Source organism: Capra hircus, chromosome 16 (genome assembly GCF_001704415.2).
Source record: "Capra hircus breed San Clemente chromosome 16, ASM170441v1, whole genome shotgun sequence".
Classification (NCBI taxonomy): Eukaryota; Metazoa; Chordata; class Mammalia; order Artiodactyla; family Bovidae; genus Capra; species Capra hircus.
Genome location: NC_030823.1, coordinates 13849 through 38824, shown reverse-complemented (window position 1 = coordinate 38824; position 24976 = coordinate 13849). Strand labels below are relative to the sequence as shown.

The 24976-nt window shown below is 37.8% G+C and overlaps 3 pseudogenes; all 3 read left to right on the top strand.

Moving 5' to 3' along the window:
* LOC102185853 lies at positions 4950-5880 on the top strand (annotated as a pseudogene).
* Positions 10441-12557, top strand: LOC102185586 (annotated as a pseudogene).
* LOC102185292 lies at positions 17269-18206 on the top strand (annotated as a pseudogene).

The following is a 24976-nucleotide window of genomic DNA, read 5'->3' as shown; positions in this document are numbered from 1 at the left end:
ACTCATTCTTTGTGTTTAATACACGTGATATGTCTTTTTTCATTGTCTATTTTTTAAAAGTCATATCTACTTTATAAAATTTACAAAGTATCAGCTTTTTACTTGATTGCCTTTCTCTATTTTTTTTTTTTTTTTAGTTTTGGTGATTTCTATTCCGTTTTTTTCTTCCATTTGATTAGATTTATTTCACTATGACTTTTAGAATTTATTGTGGTGAAAATTTAATCTATTGACTTAAGATGTTATTTTAATGTTCTAAATGTTCAGTGCTATGGTATTTTAATGTTCTAAATGTTCAGTGCTATAATATTTTGTTTAAGTACTGCTTTGGCTGGATCTCATAGATTGTGATATGTGATATTTATATTAAGTAAAAATGTAGATCAATAAGAGGAAGACCTCAGATACTTGAAAAGTTACATAACATATAACTCTTCAATAGTGATAGCTTTCAATGCATGGATGAAATATCTCTGAAATGTGTTGTTCTAACTCTCTTTCCATTATTCTTTATACAAGTCTGTTTATTCCTGCTTACATGTGTGCATGCTTAGTCGTCTCTGCGACACTTTGGACTGTAGCCCACCAGGCTCCTGCTTTCAGCTTGTGCACCTGAAAAGGAGTAAGTGTGTGTTCCCCTTCCCCTCACTCCCCTTTCTGCAGTCTAGGAGACGGTGAGGTCGACCTGGTTAATGTGAATGTGGAGATGGAAAATTCCTGTTGAACATGACCTAATTGTCCCAAGTCTTCTAGATTTCTTACTTTTGAATTTTTAATGACAAAGACAATTCTCTTCAAAACATTATTCATTTAAATCTTTTATAGAACATTTTTATAGCATCAGTAATATGTAATCATAAATTTCTGATTTTACAATACTTCCATTTCTTAATAATCACAAAATACAGGAAAAGAGGTAGAAAATTTTAAGAAATACTATGGACAGATATGATTTTGATTGTTGTATGAAACTCCTCCAGTGGCGGACAGAAAGGTTTAGTTTAATTAAGAAATGACATGGGGAATAAGCTGATCCCAAGGGTAAAGAATATTTTATATTTAAAGAGCACTATTTTTTATGACAAGGAGTATATTATAGACTGTGATTAGCCTCTGTTCCAAATAAATGTAAATTGCCTAACTGCCAAAACAAAAAAGGTCTCACTTTTTTTCTGTCTTTTAACTCTGTCTATAAAGGTAAGCATTGCATTTAGCTTCAATTCAAACAGGTAAGCATGAATCATTTTTTCCAAAGCAAATTTAGCTTTACAAATATCTATGTACATTTAGCATCAGCAAAAAAGGCATTCATTTCAGAAGAATTAAAAATAAATCCTTTCTTCTTACTGTTAATTAATTTAGAAAACCTTGATTCAGATAATCTTTACTTTTCTAATTCTCATCATTATATTACAAAGTGAGAAATTACAGAGTACTATGTACTATGCATGTGTGCACTCAGTCGCTTCAGCCTTCTGACTCTCTGGGAACCTATGCGCTGTAGGAGCCCACCAGGCTCCTCTGTCCATGGCGTTCTCCAGGCAAGAGTACTGGAGTGGGTTGCCATGCCCTCCTCCAGGAGATCTTTCTGCCGCAGGGATCGAACCCATGTCTCTCATCTCTTACATTCCAGGCAGATTCTTTACCACTGAGCCACAGGAAATGTCTTGTAATATATTTGGCCAATATATTAAATATTACAACTTCATTATCATTATCATCAGTCATCTTAAGTATTAAGATTTATTAAGTGATTATTACATAGTAAGCATATATTTAAGTAGTTTGCATGTAGTATTATATCAGGATATATCACAAAAACATTTTAAAAATTATTTAACTAAGTTGTACGATAGTAAAAGGAGTTATTAAAATGTGTTCTCATCCAATACCAAGGGAATCATTTGTTTGTTAAAATTAAATTCTATGGCAAATGAATGAGAAAATATTAAAGTAATATTGGCATGTTTTCCTTTTTATCCTAAAGGAAGCAGGCTTCTGAACTGTATTCACCAATTTTAGATTTTCATTTCCTATTTCAAATTGATTTCATAAACTTTCTCTAAACAGTAATAAATGCATTATGATATAGCTGATTTACATATCATAATCCCTACATCAAAGAAAATTGTCATTTCAGTGGAAATACTGGAACAATAAACATGAATTATTTGAGCAAAAACAAAAGTGGCTCTATTTAGATGAATTATATAGTGATTTTCTCTTTGAGTTGTATAAAGAGAAGCATTGACAGTTTTCAGAAGTCAGAGAAACCAACAAATATGTCACAAGATTTGAGGAAATCTTTAAACCTGAGATTGAGTTTAGAATATAAGTACAGTTTATACAGAATTTGAATAATTATAATGTTTCTTACTTTAGAAATGGTTTTATACAGACAATTCTATTTATTATTCATAAAAAGTTTCCATTTGATAAATAAAAAGTTGAGACAAGAAATATTTTAATAAATGTGGAACACTCCATTCTTGATATTAAGTTTTGCTTTCTTACTTTTTCTGGCTTTTCTTTGACATCTTAGTTTCAGTATGCTTTTCAAATGTACTGTCCTACCTGAACAGGAAGGAATAATTTGTAAAGGGGATTAAAAAATGAGAGAAAACCCTTACATACATAAACAGCAGATACAATAAAAAGAATAAAGCAGATGGCAGTTTCTGTGGGAAATGGGTGGCTCCACAAATGTAGGTGCATGCTCCTTGCTAAAAAGATTGATGATTCATTCAATAACTAATTTTACTCAGTACCCAAGTACTACACTCTACATTGATTTAAGTATGTGAATAAAATTTGGTAAAGGTGTTGGGACAAGGTATTAAAAAAAGGAGGCATGAATGCATAGACTCATATATAATACATCTGTCAGCCACTAGCTTCTGACCAATAACAGACTCATTCATAGCATTTTTGCACTTCTAACAATCACATTTTTATTGAGAGAATTGTATAAGAATGGAAAAAGTTTGAATATCTTTAGTACTGTAATGTGTAGTTTAAGATATTGTAGATGGTACGTATATAAATAGTGTATGGCTTCCCTGATGGCTCAGATGATTGAGAATCTGCCTGCCATGCAGAAGACCTGGGTCTGACCCCTGGGTGGGGAAAATCCCCTGGAGAAGGGAATGGCAACACACCCCAGTATTCTTGTTCTTGTATGGACTATTGGTTCTACCCCATGTTTGTTTACATTTTTGCAGCAGAAATCTTGACTTTTGTCCTTACTTAATACCCTTAGAATATGTAGTTACTTGTGTATCTTATTTTCAGTGACTTATTTTCTATTGGCTTTCAAATAAGTTAACACATAATATGAAAATACCTGTGTAACATGCTGAAAAAAATGAAGCAATTTACTACTTCTGCAAGAATGAGTAAAAAGAGTATAATTTCTAAATATACACACATTCTGCTGCTGCTGTAGCTAAGTCGCTTTAGCTGTGTCTGACTCTGTGTGACCCCACAGACGGCAGACTACCAGGCTCCCCGGTCCCTGGGATTCTCCAGGCAAGAACACTGGAGTGGGTTGCTATTTCCTTCTCCAAATACACACACATGCATGCCCCACAAAAAGTATGCTTGATCTCTAACAGGAAAGAGAGGAAGGAGAGATTTACATTTTCAGTGGGAATCCATGTTTTACTTTGGAAATGAAGTGAAGTGAAACTCTCTCAGTTGCGTCTGGCTCTTTGTGACCCCATGGACTATACAGTCCATGGAATTCTCCAGGCCAGAAAAAATGAAAGAATCTAGTAATATAGTTAATGCAAAAAAGATGGGAAATCTCAACCTATCACATTCACATGCCTGACTAACACAAACACATGCGAAAAGGAGGAATGAAAAAGTTGAATGGGATCATCAGTAAAACAGCAATTGTTGAGGATGTGCATAATATAAGAAGATCTCACAGATGAGTTGTGGGTGGTGTCTCTTTGATGCAGTAAGTGAGTGAGAGGTGAACATTCTAGCCAGAACTGCGTTTGTGAACATAAACCTGGATGTACTTGCCTCTTACATCTCGAGTGTTCCTGGACCAAAAGAACAGCTTAAAATTCCTTTTCTCTCAACTGAGAAATCTGAATAGAACTTATCAGTACTGATTTATGGACTTTACACTGAAATACACATGTTTGAAAACTAGTAACATCCCATAATGTTATATAGTCAGCTCATCAATTTTATTTATAAGAAAAAAATGAAATATGTAGACTGTCAGTGCCAAACCAGACTTTGGAAATACCACAGGAAAACCAACACTTTAAAAGTTAACTATATTCTTCCTTAAAACTATCTTAGGTCACTTACAATATATTTCACCATACAATCAAATTAACTTTCAATCGACAATAATTAAACACAGAATTAAGTTGAGAGGTGAAGAGAAAAACACAGGCTATAAGAGCAAAATCACTAATGTAAATGAATTTAACTCAATTTTTTGCATTTTTGAGCATTCAGATGAAGAAGTGAAGTCGCTCAGTTGTGTCCGACTCTTTGCGACCCCATAGACTGTAGCCCACCAGGCTCCTCTGTCCATAGAATTCTCCAGACAAGAGTACTGGAGTGGGTTGCCATTTCTTCCTCCAGGGGATATTCCCAACCCAGGGATTGAACCCAGGTCTCCTACATTTCAGTCAGACACTTTACCATCTGAGCCACCAGGGAAGCCCAAATTATAATCACATATCTTCAGAAAAAGTGATAATTCATGGCAGAAAATGAAGATTAAATGGATAACTTTTCTTACAAATTGATTTAATAATGATGAAAAATGTAATTTCCAACCTGTTAGACACCTAACAATTATAGGTTTGTTTTCTAATAGAATTGGAAAAAATGAATGGTGTACCATCTTTTATATATATAAGGAAACAAAAGCCAAAGAAAGTGAAATAACAGTACTTTTGATTGAATCATTTCCGCAGATGAAATATGAAGAGATGGAAGCAGAAGACAATGTATCCACAGTTATACAGTTTGTACTCCTGGGGTTTTCTGACCTTCCAAACCTCCAGGCGTTACTATTTGGGGTATTTTCCATCATTTACATCATTATCTTAACTGGAAATAGTCTCACAATAATACTAAGTAGGCTTGACCCAGCTCTGCAGAAACCCATGTATTTCTTCCTGGCAAACTTTTTCTCCTTGGAAATATGTTATGTGTCCATCACTCTCCCTAGGATTCTGGTGAACCTTTGGACTCAGGACAGAAGAATATTTGTCCCGGACTGTGCCACCCAAATGTGCTTCTTCCTTATCCTCGGAGCCACTGAGTGCTTCCTCCTGGTGGTGATGGCCTATGACCACTGTGTGGCTGTCTGTGGCCCTCTGCACTATCCCCTGGTCATGACCCCAAAGGTGTGCCTCCAGCTGGTTGTGGGCTCCTGGGTCAGTGGAATCCCAGTGCAGATAGGGCAAACGTGCCAGATCTTCTCTCTGCATTTCTGTCATTTTAACGAGATTAACCACTTCTTCTGTGACACCCCCCCTCCCATTCTGAAGCTGGCCTGTGGAGACACTTCTGCACACGAGCTGTCAGTCTATGCAGTAGCTCTGTTGTTTGCTGATCCTTGCCTCTTATAGCCAAATCATTCCCACTATTCTGAGGTTGCCAATAGCCAGAGGACAGGCTAAAGCCTTCTCCACGTGTTCTTCTCACCTGCTGGTTGTGGTGTTATTCTTCAGATCTGCTGCCATTACCTATTCAAGACCAAAATCCAGTCATTCTGCAGGAACTGACAGACTCCTCTCTCTGTTCTACACCATAGTGACTCCGATGTTCAATCCCATGATATACAGCCTTCAGAACAAGGATGTGATAACAGCGCTGAGAAAATTATTACTGAAAAAATAATGTGATGAGTTTAATTATAAATGTTTTAATTGTTTGCTAAACAGTTAACAGAGAAACATTTTCAGCTTCTATCTTCCCTGTTTAAGGAGTTAGCCACTTCTATTCTCAGATGCACTTATGAATACTTTAGAAAACTAATCCACAGTTTACTGGGTTTGGATAAATACCAGATAAATGAGTCGTCAATCCTCCATGCCTAAGGAATAATCCTGCCTGATGAATTACATAGTAATTTACACATTAAAAAAGCTAAAACAAAATTGAATCCATTAAGTTTTTTGGCTTAAATATACTGGAAAATATGTTTATTTATCTAAATAATTATCTCTATCTCCACACTTGCATTTGTTGGCATTCTTTGATTCTATAGCACAGAAAAGGAGTATAGGCAGTTGAAAATTGGATGTTTGAAGGAGGGATTGAATGAGTGAATGGGTAAATGAATATTGCTAGTGCCAACATCAGACTGCTAGCAAAAAAACCTAGATTTTTCAGAGAACCAATAATATTGGGAGCATATTTGCTTATCCACTATAAACTCACATGAAATTATTGCAATCATAAAACCAAAAGAATAGCATTCATAGACTTTGTTTTCTTCCTAAGTGCATGATAAAACAGTACCTTCCTACTCATCTTAACTGGTTTATTTTGCACATACTTGCATGTTCTACTTAGCAAATTTGATCCAAAATAATTTGCTTTGCATTATTTCATCCTTTACGTAACTGCATTCTAACAGCTAAATCTATGTCCATTTGAATTTTAAAAGAAAATATATATAGATATAAAAATGAAGAAAAGTTTTAGAAGTTATTTTCAGAATTACCCACAGTCCGTACAATTGCATTACATTAGTGTGTCTGGACTAACTTCCCATGTCTTTATCCCCTCCTTTAGTGTTGAAAACTTTAAATCATTGACTGATATAATCAAGGAAAGTGAACATATCTCACTAGGATTATTAGTGACCATCTTCCCAATTCCATCCTCAAATCAGCAACATTAAGAGATGATTTGTTGTAGCTGTCCCTGAGAACTTCTGCTATAGTTCTTTTGACAATTATTCCATTCTGTAGTTTTAGTTTCAATTATAATCTAACTGTCTTTATCCTGGGATGTACTATTATATGATGTATCAGAGAATAATTTATGGATGTTAATGGTTCAATCAAATGAAGACCACATAGGCCGGTCATGCTATTTCATTGGGAGATTGTGATAGATATCTCTCCAGGTGAGATGAACTAGAATCCCTGGAAACAAGTGCACTATATTAGTTGACAAAATGGACTTTATAAATATGATTAATATCATAAATCATTGAAATGGGGAGATTATTCAGGTAGAACAAATCTGATCACATAAGCCTTAGAAACAAGAAGAGAAAGAAAAGCAATATTCAAAAAATGGGTTATCACAGATGGAACAGAGAAAAGGAGGGCTCATTCTGTCAGTGATGGCTCCAGAGTCCGTTGAGACAAAGAGCAAGGACTGTCCTGATCTCTAGAAAGTGAACATGGCATTTGACCAGTTGCCAGCAAGGACTCAGTCCTCTGTCCGACAACCTCAAAGAAGAAAATTCTGCCAATAATTTAATTGAACAAGAAAGATGGAATACTCACTAAAGCAAAAAAAGAAAGAATGTGGCCCTCCCAACAGTTTTGACCTATCATCTACAGACCTCCAAGATAATAAACTAAAACTGCAAGAGACAACTAATACACAGAAGATAATGATATCTTTCACAGAAAATAATATGAGATGGTGTAGCCCTGCTCAGGATATGCAAATTCAAAACTTCAATCTCATAACCAATTTAACTGTACTATAAGAAGAAACTTCCCTGGTGGCTCAGATGGTAAAGCATCTCCTACAATGTGGGATACCCGGGTTCAATCCCAAGGTCAGGAAGATCTCCTGGAGAAGGAAATGGTAACCTACTCCAGTATTCTTGACTGGAAAATCCCATGGATGGTGAAGCCTGGTAGGCTACAGTCCATGGGGTCGCAAACAGTCGGACACAACTGAGCGACTTCACTTTTCTATGAGGATTTGAAATATTCAATTTCTCAGCCTCCTTTCCAGCTGAGTATGAAGCAATGACTCAATTTTGGCTAATAACATGAAGATAGATGTTAACAAGTGTTCAGACTTTTGTTTCCACTACTTTTATCCTTTGTGTTAGTCCCTCAGTCATGCCCAACTCTTTGCGACCCCATGGATTTCAGCCCACCAGGCTCCTCTGTCTATCAGATTTTCCAGACAAGGATACCCTTCATCCTTGGAAGGGTGCAGAAGTCATATCTAAGAATGGGAAAGCAGGAAAGCATAAGGAACCTGACACTCCGATGTCTTTATTTTTAAAGTATAAGACTAGTCAGACCACCCCACCAGAAGTGCTCTGTGAAGCAAATAAATGTGTTTTATTTCACAGACTTAAATAAAATTCTAAAGGAGAGTATATCTGCATACATAATAATGTTTCACAATGTTTGGTGGTAGTAGATAGTACCTCTTTTGTGTCTGTTCATCTGGTGAAAAGCTGTATTGTGGCAGGAAATGTTTCTCAGGAATGTAGATTTTGGTGCTTTTTTATTTTGATTTTTTAAATCGGGGAATAATCGCTTTGCAATGTTGTATTGGTTTCTGCCACACAACAAGGTGGATCAACCCTACGGCTACATAAGTCCCCTCTCTCTTGAACCTCCCTCCCATTCTCCACCCCATCCCACCTCTCTAGGTTGCATTAGAATACCGGGCTGAGCTGTGTTATACAGCAGCTTCCCATTAGATCTTCTTTGCACATGGTAATGCAAATGATTCAGTGCTACTCTCTCAATTTTCCCCATCCTCTCCTTCCCCTGCTGTGTTCACAAATCTGTTCTCCATGTCTGCCTCTCTAATCCTGCCCTGCAAATAGATTCATCAGTACTATTTCTCTACATTCCATTTTATTTGCATTAATATACAATATTTGTTTTTCTCTTTCTGACTTCCTTCACTCTATATAGCACTTCACCCTAGATTCATCCACCTAATTAGAACTGACACAAATTCATTACTTTCTATGACTGAGCAATATTCCAGTATATATATGTACTGTCTTCCCTCGTGGCTCAGATGGTAAAGCATCTGCCCACAATGCGGGAGACCCGGGTTCGATCCCTTGGTTGGGAAGATCTCCTGGAGAAGGAAATGGCAACCCACTCCAGTACTCTTGCCTGGAGAATCCCATGGATGGAGGAGCGTGGTAGGCTACAGTCCATGGGGTCGCAAAGAGTCGGACACGACTGAGCGACTTCACTTTCACACCTTCTTTATCCATTCATCTGTCAGTGTACATCTAGGTTGCTCCAATGTCCTGGCTATTATCTATAGTGCTGTGTATTTCTTTGAATTATGGTTTTCTCAGGGAATATACCCAGGAGTGGGATTGCTGGGTCTTATGGAAGTTTTCATGGGGATGATTTTGATCACCACCTCCTTTACGTTACATACCTCCATTTATAGTTCTTTAGGCACTCTGTCTATCAGATCTAATCCCTTGAATTGATTTGTCACTTCCACTGTATAATCAATCATAAGGGATTTGATTTAGGTCATACCTGAATGGCCTCGTGGTTTCCCCTACTTTTTTCAGCTTAAGTCTGAATTTTGCAATAAAGAGTTCATGATTTGAGCCACAGCCAGCTCCCAATCTTGTTTCTGCTGCCTATATAGAGCTTCTCCATCTTTGGCTGCAAAGAATGTAATCAATCTGATTTTGGTATTGACCGTCTGGTGATGTCCATGTGTAGAGTCATCTCTTATGTTGTTGGAAGAGAGTGTTTGCTATGACCACTGCATTCTCTTGGCAAAACTCTGTTAGACTCTGCCCTGCTTCATTTTGTACTCAAAGACCAAACTTACCTGTTACTCCAGGTATCTCTTGACTCCCTACTTTTGCATGATAGTCCCCTATAATGAAAAGGACATATATTGGGTGTGTTAGTTCTAGAAGGTCTTGGAGGTAATAATAGAACCATTCAATTTCACCTTCTTTGGCATTAGTGATTGGAGCATAGCCTTGGATTATGTGATACTGAATGGTTTTCCTTGGAAACAAACAGAGATCTGTCATTTTTGAGAGTGCACCCAAGTACTGCATTTCAGACTCTTTTGCTGACTAGGAGGGCTACTCCATTTCTTCTAAGGGATTCTTGCCCACAGTAATAGATATAATGATCATCTGAATTAAATTTACCCATTCCCATCCATTTTAGTTCACTGATTACTAAAATGTCAATGTTCACTCTTGCCATCTTCTGTTTGACCACTTCTAATTTACCTTGATTCATGGACCTAACATTCCAGGTTCCTATGCAGTACTGTTCTTTACAGCATCGGGCTTTACTTTCACCACCAGTCACAGCCACAGATGAGTGTTGTTTCCACTTTGGCTCAGCCTCTTCATTCCTTCGGGAGCTTTTTCTTCACTCTTCAGTAGCATATTGGGCACATACCAACCTGGGAAATTCATCTTTCAGTGTCATATCCTTTTTCCTTTCCATCCTGTTTATGGTGTTCTCAAGGTAAGAATGCTGAAGTGGTTTCCATTCCCTTCTCCAGTGGAACGCACTTTGTCAGAACTCTCCGCCATTCAGTTCAGTCACTCAGTCCTGCCCAACACTTTGCGACCCCATGAATCGCAGCACACCAAGCCTCCCTGTCCATCACCAACTCCCGGAGTTCACTCAAACTCTTGTCCATCAGGTCGGTGATGCCATCCAGCCATCTCATCCTCGGTCGTCCTCTTCTCCTCCTGCCCCCAATCCCTCCCAGCATCAGACACTTTTCCAATGAGTCAACTCTTCTCATGAGGCAGACAAAGTATTGGAGTTTTAGCTTTAGCATCAGTCCTTCCAATGAACACCCAGGACTGATCTCCTTTAGAATGGACTGGTTGGATCTCCTTGCAGTCCAAGGAACTCTCAAAGAGTCTTCTCCAACACCAGAGTTCAAAAGCATCAATTCTTCGGCACTCAGCCTCCTTCACAGTCCAACTCTCACATCCATACATGACCACAGGAAAAACCATAGCCTTGACTAGACGGACCTTAGTCAGCAAAGTAATGTCTCTGCTTTTGAATATGCTATCTAGGTTGGTCGTAACTTTTCTTCCAAGGAGTAAGCGTCTTTTAATTTCATGGCTGCAGTCACCATCTGCAGTGATTTTGGAGCCCCCCAAAATAAAGCCTGACACTGTTTCCACTGTTTCCCCATCTATTTCCCATGAAGTGATGGGACCGGATGTCATGATCTTCGTTTTCTGAATGTTGAGCTTTAAACCAACTTTTTTACTCTCCTCTTTCACTTTCATCAAGAGGCTTTTTAGTTCCTCTGCACTTTCTGCCATAAGGGTGGTGTCATCTGCATATCTGAGGTTATTGATGTTTCTCCTGGCAATCTTGATTCCAGCTTGTTTTTCTTCCAGTCCAGCATTTCTCATTATGTACTCTGCATATAAGTTAAATAAGCAGGGTGACAATATACAGCCTTGACGTACTCCTTTTCCTATTTGAAATCAGTCTGTTGTTTCATGTCCAGTTCTAATTGTTGCTTCCTGACCTGCATACAGATTTTTCAAGAGGCAGGTCAGGTGGTCTGGTATTCCCATCTCTTTCAGAATTTTCCACAGTTTAATTGGGATCCACACAGTCAAAGGCTTTGGCATAGTCAATAAAGCAGAAATAGATGTTTTTCTGGAACTCTCTTGCTTTTTCCATGATTCAGTGGATGTTGGCAATTTGATTTCTGGTTCCTCTGCCTTTTCTAAAACCAGCTTGAACATCAGAAAGTTCACAGTTCAAGTATTGCTGAAGCCTGGCTTGGAGAATTTTGATCATTACTTTACTAGCATGTGAGATGAGTGCAATTGTGTGGTAGTTTCCTATCCTTTGTAGACCTTTCCTATTCTTCAGTCATCATTCCCAAAATGCCGGTCAGCTTTCTCTCAGAACAAGTCCATTTCCTATCACAGCTGTGCCCAGCAGTTCTATATTTTCTGTGCTTTTGCAGATACCAAATCCTTTATCTTGGCTGCCATGGCGTATGACCACTATGTCGCCATCTGTACCCCTTTACTGTACACGGCTGTGATGTGTCGGGACATCTGCATGTGGTTGATCGTCTTGTCATACTTTGGAGGCAATATGAGTTCCCTGGTGCACACATCCTTTACGTTTATTCTGAAATACTGTGACAAAGATGTCATTAATCATTTTTTTTTCTGTGGCCTCCCTTCCTTGCTTAAGTGATTGTGCACAGACACGTCACTTATTGAGTGGCTTCTCTCCACATACAGCAGCTCAGTGGAAATTATCTGCTTCCTTGTCATCATCATCTCCTACTTTTACATTCTCCTCTCCGTCTTAAAGATACATTCTTCCAGTGGGAGGAAGAAGACCTTCTTTACATGTACCTCTCACCTGACCTCCGTGGCCATCTACCAGGGAACTCTGCTCTTCGTTTACTCACGACCCAGCTACCTGTATTCTCCCAACACTGATAAAATCATCTCAGTGTTCTACACCATCATCATCCCAGTGCTGAATCCCTTGATTTATAGTTTGAGAAACAGAGACATAAAAGATGCTTCTAAAAAAGTCTTAAAACCAAAGATAAATCCCTCCTGAGATATAAGGTTCCAGGATTCATCTAAATCCCTGATCACAAACTCCAGCTGTGTGTATGCTCAGTTGTGTCCAACTCTTTGCACCCCATGGACTATAGCCCGCCAGACTCTTTTGTCCTTGGAATTATCCAGACAAGAATATTGGAGTGGGTTGCCATTTCCTCTTCCAGGGAATCTTCCCCACCCAGGGATGGAACCTGTATCTCTTGCTTATCCTGCATTGACACGCAGATTCTTTACCCCTGCAATGCCTGGGACAAACTGTAGCTCAGAATCTGCAACAACCTTGCCAGCACATACACAATTTCTCACACAAACATTTTTATCAAACACTTGTTTTCACAGAGCCAAATACATTTCATAGCTCCAAGATAAAGGAAACACTTAAAAGTTTCAAAATTGCTGCAAACTCAAGATTGCTGAAACATCAAAACCTCAGATATGCAGATGACATCACCCTTATGGCAGAAAGTGAAGAGGAACTTAAAAGCCTCTTGATGACAGTGAAAGTGGAGAGTGAAAATGTTGGCATAAAGCTCAACATTCAGAAAACGAAGATCATGGCATCCGGTCCCATCACTTCATGGGAAATAGATGGGGAAACAGTGTGAAACTTTATTTTTGGGGGCTCCAAAATCACTGCAGATGGTGATTGCAGCCATGAAATTAAAAGACGCTTACTCTTTGGAAGAAAAGTTATGACAAACCTAGATCGTGTATTCAAAAGCAGAGGCATTGTTTTGCCAACTAAGGTCCGTCTAGTCAAGGCTATGGCTTTTCCTGTGGTCATGTATGGATGTGAGAGTTGGACTATGAAGAAGGCTGAGCGCCGAAGAATTGATTCTTTTGAACTGTGGTGTTGGAGAAGACTCTTGAGAGTCCCTTGGACTGCAAGGATATCCAACCAATCCATTCCGAAGGAGATCAGCCCTGGGATTTCTTTGGAAGGACTGATGCTAAAGCTGAAACTCCAATACTTTGTCCGCCTCATGCAAAGAGTTGACTCATTGGAAAAGACTCTGATGCTGGGAGGGATTGGGGGCAGGAGGAGAAGAGGACGACCGAGGATGAGATGGCTGGATGGCATCACTGACTCGATGGAGGTGAATCTGAGTGAACTCCGGGAGTTGGTGATGGACAGGGAGGCCTGGCGTGCTGCAATTCATGGGGTCACAAAGGTCGGACACGACTGAACGACTGAACTGAACTGAACTGAATAGTTGAATAACTTTCCAACTATTCAGTTCAGTTCAGTCACTCAGTCGTGTCTGACTCTTTGCAATCCCATGGACTGCAGCATGCCAGACTTCCCTGCCCATCACTAGCTCCTGGCGCTTGTTCAAACTCATGTCCATCGAGTTGGACATGAGACATGTCAGTTCAAAAGCATCAATTCTTTGGCACTCAGCTTTCTTTATGGTCCATTTTTCACATCCATACATGACTACTGGAAAAACTATAGCTTTGATTCGATGGACCTTTGTTGCTACATGACAGTTCAAAAGCATCAATTCTTTGGCACTCAGCTTTCTTTATGGTCCATTTTTCACATCCATACATGACTACTAGAAAAACTATAGCTTTGATTCGATGGACCTTTGTTGCTAAAGTAATGTCTCTGCTTTTTAATATGGTGTCTAGGTTTGTCATACCTTTTCTTTCGTGGAGCAAGCGTCTTTTAATTTCATGGCTGCAGTCACCATTTGCACTGATATTGGAACCCCCCAAAATAAAATCTGTCACTTCCAACCATTAGGAGCTGGGAGTTAATTCTAGAACAGATTGTAATAGGTTGTCTTAAAAGATATAGTAAGAACCTCAGAGATTGTGTCTGTGTGTGTTTTCATGTGTAGAATATTTCATTAACAAGATTGCATTTACGAAATTGCTGGATTAGGGAGGAAGCCAGATTCCTTTGGTTTCCCTTGCTATCTCTTGTACCCAACTAGTCAGTTGCACTTTGATCAAGTTGCTTAATTTTTCTGTCTCAATTCTCTGACCTGTAAAATGAAGAGAATATAGTACCTACATCAGTGACTGTTGCATGTTTGACTAAATGCTGAGAATTATGCCTGAATCATTTTAAACACTTGATAGATCTTAAATACATATATTTCTTTAATCAATTTAAATACATAAAGTGTAACATGATGGTGTAAGGCAGGGATGCTAGGAAAGCAATAATACAAAATCAAATACCTTTTCTTAAGTGCTGTCCAATACCAAGTCAAGAACCTTCTATATCCAATCGAATTAATTTGGAAACTTTTTCTAAGTGGCATCTTTAGACTAAAGGTTAATTGCAAGCAAAGTGTTTGTTTTCCTCCCTATCTTTTATCTTTATGTGTGAAAGTATTACTGAAAGTATGGAACATCCTTCTCTGCTATCAGAAACACAATGAGCTACTAAGCATATAGCCTGTGTCTTCAGTAGCTGATCAACTGACGTGACATTGGGAAGCACCAGAGAGAACATTCACTTGAAGCCTGGACATAAAAGGACATGTATAATCGCAAAATATATTTCTATAACTTATGTTTTTGCTGTTTATTATTATTTTCATCATTATTATTTATTATATCATTATTTAATAGCCATTTATATATCTATTGGTGAGGTATCTGTTCAAATCATGTCCTTATTTTTAATTGGATTGTGTTTTTATTATTTATAAACATTTTTGTATAGTCTAGCTACTAATTCTTTGTTGCAAAAATGTTTTGCAAATATTTTCTTCACTTCACCTATAAATCTAACATTTATATTACATAATAATACATAGCATTACATAATAATACAAACATTAAAAATGATTTCATAAAATTATGTAATGGGAATAATTAATAATCAATAAAACATTTTTCCCCCTGCTTATATTCTATTCATACTGCTTCAGTTTTCTTTTGCTATATAACCACTATCTCAAAATGGCACAGGTTAAATAACTTGTCTGTATACTGTTATTCTTCATGTTGACCGTGGTCAGATGGTATCAAACTGTACAGCATCCTATGGACAGAGGAGCCTGGTGGGCTACAGTCCAGGGGGTCGCTAAAGTTCCAAACATGACTTAGTGACTAAACACCACCACTACCAAGTATAAACATTAGTTGGAAGGTTCTTGTTGCTTTATTTCAAAAGTAGTTGAGGTTCCATCTTACAAATAACAACCTGTGAAAAAATGAACCTCATGTGAACAATATGTCATATTCTTTAGGTCTAAAAAATATACACATCACTCACATTCCAATTTTCACATATTATCCAAGACACACACACATGCAAACATGTGACACACATATAAATGCATGCAAACACAATGGAGATAAGTCTATATATTTCAGAAACAAGAAAGTGAAAGTCACTCAGTCATGTCTGACTCTTTGTGACCCCAGGAACTATACAGTCCATGGAATTCTCCAGGCTAAAATACTGGAGTGGGTAGCTATTTCCTTCTCCAAGAGCTCATTCCCAACCCAGGAATCAAACCCAGGTCTCCCTCAATGCAGGCAGATTCTTCACCAGCTCAGCTATAAGGGAAGCCCACAGCATTTATTATCTCTCATCTCATTTCCATTTTATAAAGAAAAAGTCTTTTTTAATATTTCACCAGAGTGGATAGCTGTCCTTTTCTCCAGGGGATCTTCCCAACCCAGGGATCGAACCCAGGTCTCCCATATTGCAGGTAGATTCTCTACCATCTGAGCCACCAGGGAAGCACAAGAATATTGGAGTGGGTAGCCTACCCTTTCTCCAGGGATCTTCCTGGCACAGGAATCAAACCAGGGTCTCCTGTATTGCAGGCTGATTCTTTGCCAGCTGAGCTACAGAGTAGCTCAAGAGATAAAAATATATGTGTTAAATAAGTTTGTAGAAATGTTTCCCTTCAATGAGTAAAGTGATTCTTTCTTTGGCACCAGACAATTCCCACAAAAAGGTAATTAATATTATGACAAAACAAAAATACACATCTAGAGAACTTCTCATTAATACTTGCTTAATGTCTCACCAAACACTGAACATAATATAAACCAAAACCAGAAACATAATTACTTTATTATGATCAACCCATGATATGCTCATTATTTCTGGAACTGACACAGATACTCTTAAAACAATCATGGTTTTGAGAAATATTAAAATTACTACCTTGTTTTGCATCCACATGAATATCCATAGAAAATGCTTAGTCCTGACACAGCCAGATACCTCTAATATTAGAGTCTCACCCGCATTATTTTGAAGAGGAGAAGACAGGTAAATTCATCAAATGTATTCTCTGAAGTAAAGAAAGGAAGGCTCAGGGACAAGCTTGTAGAAAGTAACATGCCTCAAAAATTACATTTAGATTTGGTTCAATTTCCCAATGTTCTATACCAGGTATTTTTTTTAAAAAATCATTTGGAACTGTGTGTCCTTCAGTGCAACTTTATTTATTTTTTTCTTTTTGTAGAATTTATCATTTTTTTTTAAATTTTACTTTACAATACTGTATTGGTTTTGCCATACATTGACATTGTTTTTATTGAGTAATAACAGTTATGCCTTTTTAAAGAGTGTGTGCATGAATGTATAATCTTCTGAATATAAAGACAATTGCAGATAGAATTGTGTTCTATCTTATGATATATTGCAGATGTGCAGAAGTGTTACACATCCATGTGTTCTTTTCTTGATCATTTTCTAAAAGCTCAGACAAGAACAATGAAAAATGGATGGAGGGAATTGCTCCTCCGTAACTGGATTCATTTTCTTGGGAATTACTGATAACACTGAGGACAAAGTGACCATATTTATCATGGTTCTAATTGTTTATCTCATTGGCCACTTGGCAAAACTTGGGATGATATTCCTGATTAAGATGGATCCCCAGATGCACACACCCGTGTACTTTTTCCTCGGTCACCTCTCCTTCTGTGTCCTCTGCTTTTTCCACCGCAATTGACCCCAAGATGCCAAGAACAAATCAATCCCCTTCTATGGCTGTTGCTGTGCAAGTCTTGGTCTTCTGTATCTCTGCCAATTCTGAGTGTCTCCTGCTGGCAGTGTGGCCTATGAGCAGTACAAACCTGTCAGCAGCCCCTTGCTCTATGTGGTCGGCGTGTCCAGCAGGGTGTGCTCCCTGCTCGTGGCTGGGGTTTACCTGGTGGGGATGACAGATGCTCTGATACACACGACATTAGCATTCTGCTATGTTTCTGTGGGTCAAATGAGATTAACCATTTCTTCTGTGACTTACCTCCACTTTTCTTCCTTTCCCACTCTGATATACAGGTCAATGAATGGGCATTATTCACTGTTTTGGGTTTTATTGAGCTGAGTACCATTTCAGGAGTCATTTTCTCTTACTGTCATATCATCCTATCAATCTTGAAGATCCACTCTACTGAGGGGAGGTTCAAAGCTTTCTCCACCCTCACCTCTCATTTAAATGTTGTGACAATTTTCTAGGAAACTGTACTTTTCTTATATTTCAGGCCAACTACTTCCTACTGTCCAGATCAAGACAAAATGACCTAATTGTTCTACACCCTTGTGATCCCTATGTTAAATCTTCTGTTATATAGCCTACAGAACAAAGATGTGAAACAGGCCCTGAAAAACTTGAAGATTAAAGGTGGTTTTAAAGGGTGTACTATAAATATATAGACACACATACATATGTCTGTTGTTTGTAAAATTATATTCATGATCCAAGGGAAATGAAATTGTTTAAAATACTTTAAAGGAGTAAATAAATATTTGTAATAAAATGTCATCTTTAAAAATACTACCGTTCCAAAACACAGCATGCTTCATTGTGTATATACAACTAATGTATAGCACTTCCTCTTTGCTGAATACTTCCAGAATTTTGCAATTTTGTCAAATATTATGGTTAATTCTTTAATTCAAATATTATTTCAATTACACTAAGATTTATTGTATATTTACTGAGAGATCATTGAACATTTAGGTCCTTTATATTCTATGATACACACTGCATTTTCTATACTAATAACTATAAGCTAGAGCTAATAGCAAGTATTAATTAACTACATGGTCAAGTAATTCCTAACAAGCCTCAAAATCACTCTGAAATAAAAATTGAGGACTATAAATCCAGCGGAGGCAAGATTATCAAAAGAGAAAAGGCAGTCTCTTCAATAAGTGGTGCTGGAAAAATTGTACAGCTCATGTAAATGAATGAAATTAGAATATTCTCTAACACTGCATACAAAAATAAATGCAAAATGAATTAAAGACATAAATATAAGATGAGGCATTACAAAGTTCTTAGAGGAAAACATAGGCATAACAGTCTTTGACATTCATCACAGAAATATTTATTTTTTTGTATCCACCTCCTAAGGCAACAGAAATAAAAACAAAAATAAACCAATGGACCTAATTAAAATAAAACAACAACAAAAACTTCTGCACAGCAAAGGATAGCATAAACACAATGAAAGGACAACACATAGAATGGGAGACAATATTTTAAAAGATGTGAGCAACTAGGGATTGATTCCAAAATTTACAAACAGCTAATGCAGCTCAGTTGGAGAAGGAAATGGCAACACATTCCAGTGTTCTTGCCTGAAGAATCCCAGGGAAGGGGGAGCCTGGTGGGCTGCTGTCTATGGGGTCGCATAGAATCGGACACGACTGAAGCAACTTAGCAGCAGCAGTTGCAATGCAGCTCAGTATACAAAACAAATAACCCAAACAAAAATATGCACAGAAAATCTGAATAGATATTTCTCCAAACAAAACATACAGATGGCCAAGAGGTACATGAAAAGATTCTCAACACGTGAATCATTAAAGAAAAGCAAATTAAAGCCACAAAGAGATATTATCTCACACTGGTTAAAATGGCCATCAGCAAAAAGCCTACAAACAATAAATGCTGGAGAGAGTGTCAGTTCATTTCAGTTCAGTTGCTCAGTCGTGTGCAGGCCCATGGACTGAAGCACACCAGGCCACCGTGTCCATCACCAACTCCCAGAGCTTACTCAAACTCATGTCAGTTGAGTCGGTGATGCAATACAACCATTTCATCCTCTGTCATCCCCTTCTCCTCCTGCCCTCAATCTTTCCCAGGATCAGGGTCTTTTTAAATGAGTCAGCTCTTCGCACCACATGGCCAAAGTATTGGAGTTTCAGCTTCAACATCAGTCCTTCCAATGAACACTCAGGACTTATCTCCTTTAGGATGGACTGGTTGGATCTCTTTGCAGTCCAAGGGTCTCTCAAAGAGTCTTCTCCAACACCACAGTTCAAAAGCATCAATTATTCCAGCTTTCTTTCTAGTCCAACTCTCACATCCATACGTGACCACTGGAAAAACCATAGCCTTGACTAGATGGACCTTTGTTGGCAAAGTAATGTCTCTGCTTTTTAATATGTTGTCTAGGTTGATCATAAATTTTCTTCCAAGGAGTAAGCAGCTTTTAATTTCATGGCTGCAGTCACCATCTGCAGTGATTTTGGAGCCTAAAAAAATGAAATCAGCCACTATTTCCACAGTTTCTCCATCTGTTTGCCATGAAGTGATGGGACTGGATGCCATGATCTTTGTTTCCTGAATGTTGAGCATTAAGCCAACTTTTTCACTCTCCTCTTTCACTTTCATCAAGAGGCTTTTTAGTTTTTCTTTGCTTTCTGCTATAACGGTGGTGTCATCTGCATATCTGAGATTATTATTATTTGTCCCAGCAATCTTGATTCCAGCCTGTGTTTTATCCAGCCCAGCGTTTCTCATGGTACTCTGCATGTACGTTAAATAAGCACGGTGACAATATACAGCTTTGATGTACTCCTTTTCCTATTTGGAACCAGTCTGTTGTTCCATGTCCAGTTGCTTCCTGACCTACATACAGATTTCTCATGAGGCAGGTCAGGAGAGGGTGTGGAGAACAGAAAAACCTCCTACACTGTTGTGGGAATGTAAACTGGTACAGCCACTATGGAGAACAGTATGAAGGTCTGTTAAAAGCTCAAAAATGGAGCTAGCACATGATGCAACCATCCCAATCCAGGGCATATATTCAGAGAAAACTGAAGTTTGAAAGGATATATGTACCCCAATGTTCACTGCAGTGCTGTTTACAATAGCCAAGACATAGAAGTAGCCTAAATGTCTGTTAACACATGAATGGATAAGAAGATGCAGTACATATTTATAATGCAGGATTTGTTGTTGTTCAGTCACTTAGTCATGTCCAACCCTTTGCGACCCTATGCACTGCAGCATGCCAGGCCTCCCTGTCCTTCATTATCTCTCAGAGCTTGCTCAAACTCATGTCCATTGGATTACCATCCAACCTTCTCATCCTCTGTCATCCCCTTCTCATCCTGCATTCAACCTTTCTCAGTATCAGGGTCTTTTCTAAAAAGTCAGTTCTTTGCATTAGGTGGCCAAAGTATTGGAGTTTCAGCTTCAGCATCAGTTCTTCCAATGAATATTCAGGACTAATTTCCTTTAGGATTGACTGCTTTGCTCTCGTTGCAGTCCAAGGAACTTCATACTCAAAGTTTGCTCTAAGATCTTCGCATCTGGTATGATTGGGCTACATCCAAAGATACCAGGACTATGGCTCACTGGAAAATGAGTGTCCAATGACTATGATTGTCATTGGAAAAGACCCTGATGCTGGGAATGATTGAAAGCCAGAGGAGAAGGGGATGACAGAGAATGAGATGGTTAGATGGCATCACCAAGTCAGTTCAGTTCAGTTCAGATGCTTAGTCATGTCTGACTCTTTGCAACCCCCTGGACTGCAGGATGCCAGGCTTCCTTGCCCATCACAAACTCCCAGAGCTTACACAAACTCATGTCCATTGAGTAGATGATGTCATCTGGTCCCATCACTTCATAGCAAATAGATGGGGAATCAATGGAAACAGTGACAGACTTTATTTTCTTGGGTATCAAAGTCACTTATTCAATGGACATGAGTCTGAGCGAGCTCCCAGAGTTGGTGATGGACAGGGAAGCTTGGCATGCTGCAGTCCATGGGGTAGCATAGAGTCAGATACGATTGAGTGGCTGAACTGACTGACTGAAAGAGTTCCGTTGCTGTCTAGAAGGGAGAATTTGGGAGGATGTAATATTGAAACTTCTGTCTCATAGAATGAATGTGGATAGTAGAAAACAAATAACTTGTTTAAAAAAATTATGAACCCTGTTTATTTAGAAAAATCATTTGTGTAAAATTTTTGAAATGAGTCATCTTTGCATGTATGAACTTATCAATAGAAAATTCTGATCACAGTTACATTCTTATTTTTTGTTCCTCAGCCTCTGCTTTAATAGACAGGAACATTAGTACTATACTTAGTAGTAAATAAATATTTAGATAGTATTACCTTTTCAAATTCTTGCACTAGAAATTTTAGGAAATGAAAAAAAATCATTGATTTCATTTCTGAGGTCTTAAATGTAATATACATATTCTTATATAAATAAAACATAATTCAGAAAGAAAAAGTACATTATTTAGGAAATGTGAGGGAGTCATAAAGTCAATGAAATGCCTGTAAAAAATGTGGTAGGATGAGAATAAGACAGTGTGTGGTGATGAAAGCTATGTTGAAAGGTAGCATTGTTACTAATGTTATAGCATCATTATTTATAGTAGATAAAAAGTAGAAAAAACCTGATAGTCACTTAACTGAAGAGGGGATCTACAAAGTGCATTGTATTTTTAAAATAAAATATTGTCCCCAAATGATGAAACAAAATACTGATAAGTGGAGCAACATGGATGCAACTTGAAAACACTATCTTCAAGGAAAGAAGGCTGACAGGAAAATAAAATAAACATATGAACAAAACATATTAGAAAAAACAGGTATCACATGATTCTGTTTGTATGAGACATCCATAATAGGGAACCACATAGAATTAGTTGTTACTATGGGCTAAGGAAGGAGAACTGACGGGTAGCAGGTGGGGGTTTCTTATTGAAGAGATGAAAATATTCTGGATTTAGATACTGGAGATAATTGAACAATCTTGAAAGTATAATAAAAAACAATAAAAACAAGAACTGCATACTTACATAAGAAAGATCAATTGTATGGTATATGCCTCGTATTTCAATAAAAAAGAAAATATGGTCAAAGTGTAGCCATATTCCTAAATAATCCAGTGAAGGAGACTGTTTCAAAGACACAATGACCAATCCAAAGGAGCTGAAAATGATGGAGGGAGGATCTTTTTGAGTTTCATTAGGTTTCCTCTTTGACTGGAAAAGGAGGAGACAGTTTCAGGGTAACTGCAAAGCACTCCATACAAACAAATTGCTATATTCTTCTACCATAGATCAATTTGGCAGCAATAGTGAAGCTTTAAATCTCAGCCTTTGCAAAGTTGTTTCTGAATTCACAGGGGAATACACAGAAGCAGAAACATAATTAATGAAATGTTTGCTAACATCAAAACTTAGGGGCAGTAACTCAGGGATTTAAGTCCCCATATACCTGGTAAAATAAAAGACCATCTGCTTATTATCATTTAGCTACCCAAGACCTGCCCATTTCAGGTAGGTTTCCAGGTCCTATCTTAAAGAATATAAGAGGAAATAACTTTTTGAGAAAGAAAAAATGTATTTGTAAGTGAAATGTTTATGCCTTACTCAATTAAATTAACTCTGCATTTATTTGCCAGAAATGATATTGATTTCTCTGATTGGGAACTATCTCCCTGAACTTGTTAATAACCACAGTATAACTTCTCAATGATTTTATTTTCTTATTGGCTCACAAAAAATCTTTTACTCCTTTTATCATTGGATAAGTGTATACATGAATTGAAGGTTTGTTTCATTTTGTTTAAAAAATAATACAACTACCACAGTAAAAATAAAAACTTGCAAATTAATTCTCATGTGAAAAAATGTCATATCTATTTAGGCTTAAGAAGAATTTCATTAAATGCATTCTATTCTGATATACATAAAATATATATACAAGTCAAGAGGGAGGTGATATGTTTATAATTGCAGCTGAGTTGCTTTGTTGTATGGCAGAAACCAACATAACACTGTAAAGCAATTTTACTCCAATTAAAAAAAAAAAAGGCCTTTCAAGCATGACACACACGCAAAGACACATACAGAGAGGGTATGTGTCTATCTCAGACGAATTTGTCTCTCATCTCATTTCCATTTTGTAATATTAGAGCCCATTTAAAATCCAAAGAGATGCAAATGTGTTCTATTGTTTTCAATTCCTTTTAGATCTTTTCTTTCCCTCATCAAGTGACTTGATTTTTGACAACTATCTCTGCAAAGGGGTAATGAGTATTGTGACAAATCAATAATAAATTATTAGGAATAAAGGTTGGTAACATTTAGATGTCTCAGTAACTATTAAACACAACATAAAACCAGTAACAAAATAGAGATCATTATTATTAGTCAGTGACATGGTCATTATTTCAGGAATTAATACAAATATTCTTAAACCAATCATGTAATGAGAAACATTAAATCTGTAATCCCATTTTGTTTCCATGTAAATACTTTCAAGTGTAGAGACTCCTTAGCCCTGTCTTACAGCTCAACATCTCTAATACATTAGAATCTTGTTCATATTATTTTGAAGAGGAAAAGAGAGGTAAATTAATTCAAATGTATCCATTGAGATAAAGTCAGACTCCGACATGACCTTGTGGGAAGTAACATGCCTCATAAATGACATAATAGATTTGGTTCATTTTCTCAACAGTCTATTCTAGGTGATTTTTCTTATTGGATAATAGATAGCTGAAGAAGTGTTAGTCACTTAGTGATGTTGGACTCTTTGTGACCCCCAAAACTGTAGCCCACCAGGCTCCTCTGTCCATGGAATTCTTCAGGCAAGAATACTGGAGTGAGCAGCCATTCCCCTCTGCAAGGGATCTTCCTGACTTTGGGATCAAACCTGGGTCTCCCATGTTGCAGGCAGATACTTAATTGTCTGAAGCAACAGAGAAGCCTCAGTAGATAGTTTTGCCTCTTTAAAGAGTGGGCACATGACTGGATGCTTTTCTGTTATTGAAAGAAATGTGTTCTGCTTTACGATATTATGCAGATGTGCAAAAGTGTTACCTATCCATGTATCTTTGTTATTTATTTTAAAAATATTTTTCTGAGAGTATGTTACTGCTAAATCACTTCAGTCGTGTCCGACTCTGTGCGACCCCATAGATGGCAGCCCACCAGGCTCCCCCGTCCCTGGGATTCTCCAGGCAAGAACACTGGAGTGGGTTGCCATTTCCTTCTCCAATGTATGAAAGTGAAAAGTGAAAGTGAAGTTGTTCACTCGTGTCTGACGATTAGCGACCCCATGGACTGCAGCCTACCAGGCTCCTCCACCCATGGGATTTTCCAGGCAAGAGTACTGGAGTGGGGTGCCATTGCCTTCTCCATCTAAGAGTATAGACAAGA